The 12,848-nt window shown below is 37.9% G+C and overlaps 1 protein-coding gene across 1 annotated transcript in view; it reads right to left on the reverse strand.

The window, feature by feature from the left end:
- The window catches only part of DNAH12 (dynein axonemal heavy chain 12), a 211,395-nt gene that overhangs the window by 173,451 nt on the left and 25,096 nt on the right, over positions 1-12,848 (reverse strand). The gene's annotated exons all lie outside the window — the stretch shown is intronic.

The raw sequence follows: 12,848 nt of genomic DNA on the forward strand, positions 1-12,848 counted from the left end.
TTTTTTTGTTTCTTGAGGTAGACCTGTATTGCTATAAACTTCCCTCTTAGTACCACTTTTGCTGTATCCCATAGATTTTGGTATGTTGTATTTTCATTTGTCTTCAGGTATTTTTTGATTTCTTCATTGACCCAGTAGTTGTTCAGTTGCATTTTGTTAAATCTCCACATATTTGTGGCTTTTCCAGTTTTCTTCTTGCAGTTGATTTCTAGTTTCATACTGTTGTGGTCAGAAAAGATGCTTGGTATTATTTCAATCTTCTTAAAGTAATTGAGACTTGTTTTGTGGCCTAATATGTGATCTATCCTGGAGAATGTTCCATGTGCACTTGCAAAGAATGTGTATTCTACAGTTTGGGGATGGAATTTTCTTTATATATCTCTTAACCCCTTCTGGTCTAATGTGTCATTTAAGGCCAATATTTCCTTATTGATGTTATGTTTGGATGATCTATCCATTGATGCAAGTGGATTAGAGTCCCCTACTATTATTGTATTCCTGTCAATTTCTCCCTTTATGTTTGTTGCTTTATATATTGCTTTATATATATAGGTGGTCCTATTATATATTGCTTTATATATTTAGGTGGTCCTATGTTAAGTGCATAAATTTATTCACAAATACTATACCCTTTTCTTGGAGTTAACCTTTTATCATTATATAATGTCTTTGTCTTTTGTTGTAGTCTTTATTTTAAAGTCTGTTTTGTCTGATATGAGTATTGCTATCCCAGCTTTCTTTTCATTTCTATTTGCATGGCTTATCTTTTTCCATCCCTTCATTTTCTTTTCTTTTTTTTTTTTCGTGACGAAGATCAGCCCTGAGCTAACATCCATACCAATCCTCCTCTTTTTGCTGAGGAAGACTGGCCCTGAGCTAACATCTATTGCCAATCCTCCTCCTTTTTTTCCCTTTTTCTCCCCAAAGCCCCAGTAGATAGTTGTATGTCATAGTTGCACATCCTTCTTAGTTGCTGTATGTGGGATGCCGCCTCAGCATGGCCGGACAAGCGGTGCGTAAGTGTGCGCCCAGGATCCGAACCCAGGCTGCCAGTAGCGGAGTGCACGCACTTAACTGCTAAGCCATGGGGCCGGCCTCCCATCCCTTCATTTTCAGTCTGTGTGTGTCTTGAGATCTGAAGTGAGTCTCATAGGCAGCATGTAGATTGGTCTTGTTTTTTATCCATTCAGCCACCCTCTGTCTTTTGATTTGAGCATTTAGTCCATTTATATTTAAAGAAATTATTGATAGGAATGTATTTATTGCCATCTTGTTAATTGTTTTCCAATTGTTCTTGTAGCTTTTCTCTCTTCCTTTCTTCTTCTCTTGCTCTCTTCCCTTGTGGTTTGATGGTTTTCTTTAGTGTTATGTTTGGGTTCTTTTCCCTTTATTTTTTGAGTATCTATTATAAGTTTTTGGTTTGTGGTTACCATGAGATTCATATATACTGACCTATATATATAGGTCTATTTTAAGCTGATAGTTGCTTAAGTTTGAACACATTCTAAAAGCACTACAATTTTACTACCCCCCTCCACGTTTTATTTTTTTGCATCATACTTTACAATTTTTTATTTTTGTGTATGCCTTAACTACTTATTGTAGTTATAGCTGATTTTACTGCTTTAGTCCTTTAACCTTCATATTAGCTTTTTTTAAGTGGCTGATCCACTGCCTTTACTATATATTTAACAATGAGATTTTTTTCTTTCATATATTGTCTTATTTCTAGTTATGGCCTTTGCTTTTTCACTTAAAGAAGACCTTTTAACATTTCTTGTAAGGCCAGTTTAGTGGTGATGAACTCCTTTACGTTTTGCTTGTCTGGAAAACTCTTAACACTCTTCCAATTCTGAATGATAGGCTTGCTGGGTAGACTATTCTTGGTTGTACTTTTTTCCTTTTGGCACTTCAACTATATCCTGCCACTCCCTTCTGGCCTGCAAAGTTTCTGTTGAAAAACCAGCCTATAGCCTTATGGAGGTTCCTTTATCTGTGACTAGTTGTTTTTCTCTTCCAGCCTTTAAAATTCTCTCTTTATCTTTACTTTCACCATTTTAATTATAATGTTTTGGTATGAATCTCTTTGTGTTCATCTTGCTTGGGACTCTCTGTGCTTCCTGGACCTGGATGCCTGTTTCCTTCTTCAGGTTAGGGAAGTTTTCAGCCATTAGTTCTTTGAATAAGTTTTCTGCCCCCCTTTCTCTCCTCCTTCTGGGACACCTATAATGCAAACGTTAGTATGCTTGACGTTGTCTCAGAGGTCCCTTTGTTTTAAATCCTCATTGTTTTAAATTCTTGCTTCTTTCTGCTGTTCTGATTGGGTGATTTCCACTATTCTGTCTTTCAGGTCACTGATCTGTTCTTCTGTATCATTTAATCTGCTGTTGATTTCCTCTAGTGTATTTTTCATTTCAGCTATTGTATTCTTCAGCTATGATTGGTTCTTTCTTATATTTTCTAATACTTCGTTGAAGTTCTCACTGTGTTCTTCCAATCTTCTCCTGAGTTTGGTGAGCATCTTTACAACCATTACTTTGAACTCTTTTTTTTTTTTTTTTTTTTTGAGTATTTGTGTGTCTGTGTGTCTTTTTTTTTTTTTTTAAAGATTTATTTATTTATTTTCGCCCCAAAGCCCCAGTAGATAGTTGTATGTCATAGTTGCACAGCTTCCTAGTTGCCGTATGTGGGACACGGCCTCAGCGTGGCCAGAGAAGCGGTGCGTCGGTGTGTGCCCGGGATCCGAACCCGGGCTGCCAGCATCAGAGAGCACGCACTTAACCGCTAAGCCACAGGGCCGGCCCACTTTGAACTCTTTATGAAGTAAATTACTTATCTCCATTTCATTACTGTTTTTTTCTGTGGTTTTATCTTATTCTTTCACTGGAATGTATTCCTCTATCTCTTCATACTTTTTTTGACTTTCTGTGTTTGTTTCTATGAATTAGGCAAAACAGCTACCTCTCCTGGTCTTGAGGGAGTGGCCAAGTGGCCTTGTAGGAGCATCCTCTGTGTAGAATGTGTGTGCTGGGAAGCTTTGGAAGGCTGGCTGGAGCTGGAGTGGGTACAAGCTGGGGGGTCCTGGGACACTCCATGCCAGGGCTGACCTTGCAGGACAGCTGGAGCAGGTCCACATCAGGGGGTCCCAGCACACACTGTACTGGGGCTGCTGTGGTGGGGCAGCTGAAGCTGGAGCAAGTGCAGTTCAGAGGATCCCAAGGCATGTGACACTGGGGCCACCGTGGTGAGACAGCAGGAGCTACAGCAGGCACAGTTGGGGGGGGCACCCAGGGTGTGCCACACCAGGGCTACCTTGGGGGGATGGATGGAGCTGGTATGGACCAGGGGCCCAGGGTGCACTAGGTCAGCCTTGGCAAGCTAGCTAGAATGCCTGGACCATGCTCCTGCTTGCACTATCAAGGTGCAAGGAGAACACAAAAATGGCACTCACCAGTGCCTCCAACCCCAGAGAGAGTTCTAGCAGTTCCCTGACTGTTTGGCAAACACTGTAGGGTTAGTAAATGGATCTCCTTCACATATAGTCCAGGTGCCTTTTAAACCACTGTTTTTTTGCTGTACCCCAGGGCAAGTGACACTGAACACAGGCCCTTCAGTGAAGGGTGGAAGCAAAGCTGTACTGGGCTAAGGAGATGACTACAGATGGTATAATAATAATTATAACAATGTCTTTTCAGATTTGTAATATTAATATATGTAATATGTATAACAATAATACCACAAAAAGGAGGAAAAGGATATAGAGCTATATAGGAATAATGTTTCTATATCTCACTGGAATTAAGCTAGCAAAAAATCTGAAACTGTTTAATTGAAATGTCTATGATAAGTCCTAGAATAAACACCAAAAAAACTTTTTAAAAATTGAAAAAATATCATTAATAGAATTTAAATTCTTCATTAGAAAATATTCACTTAACATAAAAGAAAGCAATAAAGAAGAAATAGAAGAATAAAGAAGAGAAGAGGCATATAGAAAACAAAAAGTAAAATGGCATACATGAATTTAACTATATTAATAACGTTAAATGTGAATAGATGACACTTATCAAAAGACAGAGATTATCAGAAAAGATTTTTTAAAAAACAAACAAACCAAGATCCACCTGTATGCTATCTATAGGAGACACACTTTAGATTCAAAGATACAAATAGATGGAAATAAAAGGAAGGGGAAAAATATCAAGGAAAACCAACCACAAGAAAGCTGGTGTGGCTACACCGTTATCAAACAAAATAGACTTTTTAAAAATAGACTTTTAAAATGTTACTAGAGATATAGAGGGACATTTTACAATAATAAAAAGTCAATTCATCTGGAAGATATAACATTTATATACATATATGCACCTAACACCAGAGTACTAAAATACCTGAAACAATAAATGACAGAAATGAAGGCAAAAAATAAATAATTCAACAATAGCTGGAGACTTCAATACTCCAGTTTCAATAATGGATAGAACAACTAGGCAGAAGACCAACAAGGAAATAGAAGACTTGAATGACACCATAAACCAACTAGACTGAACAGATATATAGAGAATATTCAACATTCTTCTCAAGTGCATGTAAAACACTCTCCAAGATAGACCATATGCTAGAGCATAGAACGAATCCCAATAAGTTTAAAAGACTAGAAATAATACAAAGTATGTTCTCTGATCACAATGAAATGAAATTATAAATCAATAACAGAAAAACTTTGGGAAATTCACAAATCTGTAGAAATTAAACAACATAGACCTAAATAACCAATAGGTCAAGAAGAAAGCAAAAGAGAAATCAGGAAATACTTTGAGATAAATGAAAATGAAGTCATAACATATGAAAATTATGAGATGTAGCTAAAGTAGTGCTTAGAGGGAAATGTATAGCTATAAATGCCTATACTAGGAAGAAAGATCTCAAATAAATAACCTAAACTTCCACCCTGAGAAAATGGAAAAAAAAGAAGAACAAATTAAAACTGAAGCAGAATGAAGGAAATAATACAGATTAGAGTAGAAATTAAAGAAATAGAATATTGAAAAATAATATAGAAAATTAATGAAGCCAAAAGCTGGTTCCTTTCCCCTTGCCAGAAGCTCAGGGGATTTTTCTGATATTTACTGTGAAAATCTGGTCAAGCTCCTGAAACTGCCTAGGAGAGAGTTTGGAAGATGGTGACATAAGAGAATTCTGTACTCACATCCTCCCACAGACACAACAAATCTACAACTACCTGTGGAACAATTTCCTCTGAAAGATCTGGAAACTGGATAAAAAGAACCCCCACAACAAGGGACAACACTGACGGGCAAAAGAGGCAGAAATACAGCTCCACTGAGGAAAAAAACACATCCTAGCTGTGTCGCTTCACAGTCGGGAGTGATCTCAAAGGTACTGAGCTTTTCCTGGAGGGGTGGGAATCTCCGTGGGGGACCTATGCCACAATAAGCATCCCAGCCCTTAGATTCAGCAGAACCAAGATGAGATCCCATAATACCTGGCTTTGCTGGCTTTGAAAACCAATGGGGAAGATGCCCAGAAAAACTACAGAACTTCAGAAAAAGAAAAACCTTCTCTTAAAGGGCCCATGCACAGATTCACCCAATCCAGAAACCAAACAAAAACACCAGAAAAAAAAGTGCATAATCCATTGGTAAAAGAGACTCACTTACTAAGGTCAGAGGACATCTCAGAAAGGCAGGAGGTGGCCCATTTTGGGGCCCATCCCCCGCCCCAGGGACAGAGACATTGGCGGCAGCCATTATTGTGAGCTGGTTCAGTCAGGCTGACACAGACAAGGGCAGCCGTCACTGGATTCCTTCCTCTAGCCTGTTAGCACATGGGTCTGTCCCGCCCAGTAGAGCTGCTTAGGCAATCAAGCACAGCCAAGCAGCAAGCAGTCTGCCCCAAGGACTGGCTCCATTCACCAGCAAGCCTGTGATGAACTTCTAGGTTGGCATAGGTGGGGTGTGTGGGACCTCTGCGGTGGGGAGTGTGGGTCCCCATCAGTGAGGCATGTGTAGGGGTCTGCATTGGCAGGGCATGCAGGCCCACAGCAGACTTGTGCTGCTGGCCATCACAAACAGCCACACAGGGATCTTCCCTGCCTTCCAATGCCTGAAACGATTATGTGCTGCCACGCCTGGGGCTGGCTTCACCCTTCTGTGCTCCTGGGAGGGGCAACAACAGTTGCATGTTTCAGGAAGCCACACTGGAGTGCTGCAGCAATTGTGAGCCCCTGAACCTAGCAACCAACCACAGTGGGGGCCTGACTCACTTAACAGCAAAACAGCAGCAGTTACATGCTATTAGACCTCACAGTCAGCCGTGCTGGGGCTTGCACCACCCAATAAAGTGACAGTAGCAGCCACATGTGGCTGAGTTTTACAACCAGCTGGTCTGGGGGCCCACCTAGCCAACCCATGTGCCTGCAGCAATAGCAATCCCATCACAACAGAAGGGCAAACATAGCCCACACAGGGGGCACACCATGAACACTTGGCATGGGTGACAAGAGAGGAGGACACTGCTGGGCTCCATAAGGCGTCTCTTACATAAGGCCACATTTCCAAGATCAGCAGATGTGGCTAATCTACCTAATATGTAAACACATGTACAGAGAAGTAGGCAAATTGAGGAGGCAAAGGATTATGTTCTAAATAAAAGAACAGGACAGATCCTCAGAAAAAGAACTAAATGAAACAGAGATAAACAATCTAACCAATAAAGTACACAAACTAATAGTCATAAGGAACCATCCCTGATATTGGGAGAAGAATAGAACACAGTGAGAACTTCAATAAAGAATTGGAAAATACAAAAAGAACCAATCAGAACTAAAGAATACAATAATGGAAATGAAAAATTCACTAGAGGGAATCAACAGCAGAGTAGATGACACAGAAGAATGAATCAACAATCTGGATGAAAGAGTAGAGGAAATCACCCAAATTGAACAGAAAAAAGAAAAAAGAATTAAAAAGAACAAGGACAGTCTAAGGGACCTCTGGGACAACACTAAACATACTAGCATCCATATTATAGGTGTCCCAGAAAGAGAAGAGAGAGACAAAGGGGCAGAGAACCTATTTAAAGAAATAATAGCTGAAAACTTCTCTAACCTGAGGAAGGAAACGGACATTCAGGTACAGGAAGTGCAGAGAGCACCAAACGATGAATCCAAAGAGGCCCACACCAAGACACATTACAACTAAAATATCAAGAATTAAAGAAAGAATCGTAAAACCTGTAAGAGAAAACAAGTTATATACAAATGAAAGCCCATAAGGCTATCAGCTGACTTCTGAGCAAAAACTTTACAGGCTGGAAGGGAGTGGCATAATATATTCAAAGTGCTGAAAGTAAAAAACCTACAATGAAGAATACACAATCCAGCAAGGTTATCATTCAGAATGGAAGGAGAGATAAAGAGATTTCCAGACAAACAAAAACTAAAGGAGTTCATCACCACTAAACTGGCCTTACAGGAAATGTGAAAGGGACTTATCAAAGTGGAAAATAAAAGACCACACATAGGAATAAGAAAATTATCTAAGAAAAAACATCACTGGTAAAGGAAAATATACAGTCAATAGTGGATCAACACATAAAGCTAGTATGAAGGTCAAAAGACAAAAATATTAAAATTATCTATTTCCATAATGAGAGGTTAAGGGATACACAGAAATAAAAGAAGTAAAATATGATACCAAAACAAAACGTTGGGGGCAGGGCAACCCAGTGGCATAGTGGTTGAGTTTGCACACTCCAATTTGGCGGCCCGGGGTTTCACAGGTTTGGATCCCAGGCACAGACCTAAACACTACTTATCAAGCCATGCTATGGCAGGCATCCCACATTTAAAGTAGAGGAAGATGGGCACAGATGTTAGCCCAGGGCCAATCTTCCTCAACAAAAGGAGGGGGTTGGCAACAGATGTTAGCTGAGGGCTAATCTTCCTCACACACACAAAAAATGTGGGGTGGGGAGTAAAAGTGTAAGACTTTTAGTAAGAGGTCAAATTTAAGAGACCATCAACTTAACATAGATTGCTATATACATAGGTTATTATATATGAACCTCATGGTAATCACAAACCAAAAACATATAATAAATACACAAAAAAATAAAGAGAAAGGAACCCAAACATAACACTAAAGAAAGCCATCAAATTACAAGAGAAGAGAGCAAGAGAAGAAGAAAGGAACAGAGAAAAACTACAAAAACATCCAGAAAAAAAGTAACAAAATGGCAATAAGTACATACTTACCTATTTCTATTTTAAATGTAAATGGACTAAATGCTCCAATCAAAAAGACAGAGGGGTGGCTGAAAGGATTAAGAAAACAAGACCCACATATATGCTGCATATAAGAGACACACTTTAGACCTAAAGACACTCAGAAAGTAAAGGGATGGAAAAAGATAAGCCATGCAAATGAAAACAAAACAAAGCTGGGGTAGCAGTACCTGTATCAGACAAAATAGTCTTTTAAAAAAACTGTAACAAGAGACAAAAAAGGGGATTACATAATGATAAAAGGAACAACCCAACAAAAGGACGTAACACTTGTAAATATCTATGCACCCAACATAGGAGCACCTAAATATGTAAAGCAATTATTAACAGACATAAAGGGAGAAATTGACAGCAACTCAATAATAGTAGGGGACTTTAACACTCCACTTACATCAATGGAAAGATCATCCAAAAAGAAGACCAATAAGGAAATATTGGCCTTAAGTAACATATTAGACCAGATGGGGTTAAGAGATATATACAGAAAATTTCACCCAAAAACTGCAGAATACACATTCTTTGCAAGTGCACATGGAACAGTCTCCAGGATAGATCACATATTAGGCCACAAAACAAGTCTCAATTAATTTAAGAAGATCGAAACAATACCACAACAGTATGAAACTAGAAATCAACTACAAGAAGAAAACTGGAAAAGCCACAAGTATGTGGAGATTAAACAAAACGCAACTGAACAACTACTGGGTCAATGAAGAAATCAAAAAATACCTGAAGACAAATGAAAATACAACATACCAAAATCTATGGGATACAGCAAAAGTGGTACTAAGAGGGAAGTTTATAGCAATACAAGTCTACCTCAAGAAGCAAAAAAAAAAAAAAACTCAAATAAACAATCTAACATTACCTCTAAATGAACTAGAAAAAGAAGAACAAAGACCAAAATCAGTATAAGGAAGGAAATAATAAAAATCAGAGAGGAAATAAATGAAATAGGGACTAAGAAGACAACAGAAAAGATCAATGAAACTAAAACCTGGTTCTCTGAAAAGATAAACAAAATTGATAAATCTTTAGCCAGACTCATCAACAAAAAAAGAAAGGGCCCAAATAAATAAAATCAGAAATGAAAGAGGAGGGCCGGCCCCATGGCTTAGCAGTTAAGTGCACACGCTCTGCTACTGGAAGCCCGGGTTCGGATCCCGGGCGCGGCACCGACGCACTGCTTGTCCAGCCATGCTAAGGCCACGTCCCACATACAGCAACTAGAAGGATATGCAACTGTGACTTACAACTATCTACTGGGGCTTTGGGGGAAAAAAAAAAGGAGGAGGATTGGCAATAGATGTTAGCTCAGAGCCGGTCTTCCTCAGCAAAAAGAGGAGGATTAGCATGGATGTTAGCTCAGGGCTGATCTTCCTCACAAAAACAAAAAGAAAAGAAAAGAAATGAAAGAGGAGAAGTTACAGCTGACACCATAGAAATACAAAGGATCATAAGAGACTACTATGAACCATTATATACTAACAAGTTGGAAAACCTAGAAGAAATGGATAAATTCCTAGAAACACACAACCTTTTGTGATGGAATCAGGAAAAAATAGAATATCTGAATAGACTGATTACAAGGAATGAAATTGAATCACTAATTTAAAAACTCAAAAAATAAGAGTCCAGGACTAGATGGGTTTATAGGTGAATTCTACCAAACATTCAAAGATTTAATACCTATCCTCCAAAAACTCTTCCAAAAAATTGAACAAGAGGGGATGCTTCCTGCCTCAATCTATGAAGCAACCATTACCCTGATACCAAAACCAGACAAGGATAACACTAAAAGGAAAATTACAGGCCAATATCACTGATGTATATAGACACAAAAATCCTCTACAAAATATTAGTAAATCAAATATGACAATACATTAAAAGGATCATATACCACGATCAAGTGGGATTTAATCCCAGGGATTCAAGAATGGTTCAATATCCACAAATCAGCCAATGTGATACTAACAAAATGAAGAATAAAAATCACATGATCATCTCAATAGACACAGAGAAAGCTTTCGACAAGCTACAGCATCTATTCGTGATAAAAACTCTAAATAAAATGGGTATAGAAGAAAAGTACCTCAACATAATTGAGGCCATATATGACAAGCCCACAGCTAACATAATACTCAACGGTGAAAAATTGAAAGCTATCCCTTTAAGAAAAGGAAGCAGACAAGGATGCCCACTTTCACCATTCTTATTTAATATTGTATTGGAAGTCCTACCCAAAGCAATCAGGCAAGAAAAACAAATAAAAGGGATCCAAATTGGAGAGGAAGAAGTAAAACTATCACTATTTGCAGATGACATGATTTTAAATATAGAAAACCCTAAAGAATCCATCAAAAATGTATTAGAAATAATAAATGAACACAGTAAAGCTGCAGAGTACAAAATCAACATACAAAAGTCCATTGTGTTTCTATACACTAACAACAAAATAGCAGAAAGAGAAATTAAGAATACAATCCCATGTACAATCACAACAACAAAAAAAAGATACCTAGGAATAAATTACACCAAAGAGGTGAAAGACCTGTACACCGAAACTATAAGAAATTGAAGAAGACAAACAAATGGAAAGATATTCTGTGCTCATGGATTGGAAGAATTAACATAGTTAAAACGTTCATACTACCTAAAGCAATCTACAGATTCAATGCAATCCCTATTAAAGTTCCAATGACATTTTTCATGAAAATAAAACAAATAATTCTAAAATTAATATGGAAAAACAAAAGACCCCAAATAGCCAAAGCAATCCTGAGAAAAAAGAACAAAGCTAGAGGCATCACATTCCCTGATTTCAAAGTATACTACAAAGCTACAGTAATCAAAACACCATGAGACTGGCACAAACACACAGGTCAATGGAACAGAATTAAGAGTCCAGAAATAAACCCATGCATCTATGGACAGCTAATTTTCGACAAAGGAGTCAAGAACACACAATGGAGAAACGAAAGTCTCTTCAATAAATGGTGCTGGGAAAACTGGACAGCCTCATGCAAAAGAATGAAAGTAGACCACTATCTTACACCATACACAAAAATTAACTCAAAATGGATTAAAGACTTGAATGTAATACTTGAAACCATAAAAGAAAATAAAAAGCAGTATGCTCTTTGACATCGGTCTTAGCAGTGTCTTTTTGAATACCATGTCTCACCAGGCAAGGTAAACAAAAGAAAAAACAAACAAATGGGACTATATCAAACTAAAAATCTTCTGCACAGCAAAGGAAACCATCAACAAAACAAAAAGCACAACTTGCCAACTGGGAGAAGATATTTGCAAATCATATATCCAACAAAGGGTTAATATCCAAAATATATAAAGAACTCATACAACTCAATAACAAAAAAATAACCCAATTAAAAAATGGGCAGAGGATATGAACAGACATTTTTCCAAAGAAGATATGCAGATGCCAACAGGTACATGAAAGGATATTCAACATCACTAATTATCAGGGAAATGCAAATCAAAACTACAATGAGATATCACCTCACATCTGTCAGAATGGCTATAATTAACAAGACAAGAAATAACAAGTGCTGGAGAGGATGTGGAGAAAAGGGAACTCTCACACACTGCTGGTGGGAATGTAAACTGGTGCAGCCGCTATGGAAAACAGTATGGAGATTCCTCAAAAAATTAAGAATAGAACTACCACACAATCCAGCTATTCCATTTCTGGGTATTTATCCAAAGAACACAAAAACACTAATTGAAAAAGATATATGCACCCCTATGTTCATTGCAGCATTATTCACAATAGCCAAGACAGGGAAACAACCTAAGTGCCCATCAACAGGTGAATGGATAAAGAAGATGTGGTACATACATACAATGGAATACTAATGAGCCATAAAAAAAAGATAAAATATTGCTATTTGGGACACATGGATAGAACTTGAGGGTATTATGCTAAACAAAATAAGTCAGACAAAGAAAGCCAAATGCCATATGTTTTCATTCATAAATGGAAGATAAAAACAACAACAACAACAAACAAACACATAGATACAGAGAATAGATTGGTGGTTACCATGGGGGAAGGAGGGTGGATGAGGGCAAAAGGGGTAAAGAGGCACATTTGTATGGTGATGGATAGCAATTAGACTTTTAGTGGTGAACACGATGTAGTCTATACAGAAGTAGAAACATAATGATATATACACCTGAAATTTATATAATGTTACAAACCAATGTTACCTCAATAAAAAGAAAATCTATAGTAACATAAAGCATGTCAGCAGTTGCTTGAGGTCAGGTTTGGGGAGAACTGACTGGGATGGGATACAAGAAACCTTTTGAGGTGGTCAAAATGTTCTGTATCTTGACTCTGGTGATGGTCCCATGAGTGCATAAATTTGTCACAACTCATCTAACTGTATAATTACAATGGGTGCATTTTATTGTATGTAAACTAAACCTCAATAAAGTTGATTTTTAAAAAGTTAATCATTCTTGAAATTAATCAAGGATGGAAAAAGGGATGGATTGATGAATAAATATATGA

Source organism: Ceratotherium simum, chromosome 5 (genome assembly GCF_057802395.1).
Source record: "Ceratotherium simum simum isolate JZ-2026a chromosome 5, ASM5780239v1, whole genome shotgun sequence".
NCBI lineage: Eukaryota > Metazoa > Chordata > Mammalia > Perissodactyla > Rhinocerotidae > Ceratotherium > Ceratotherium simum.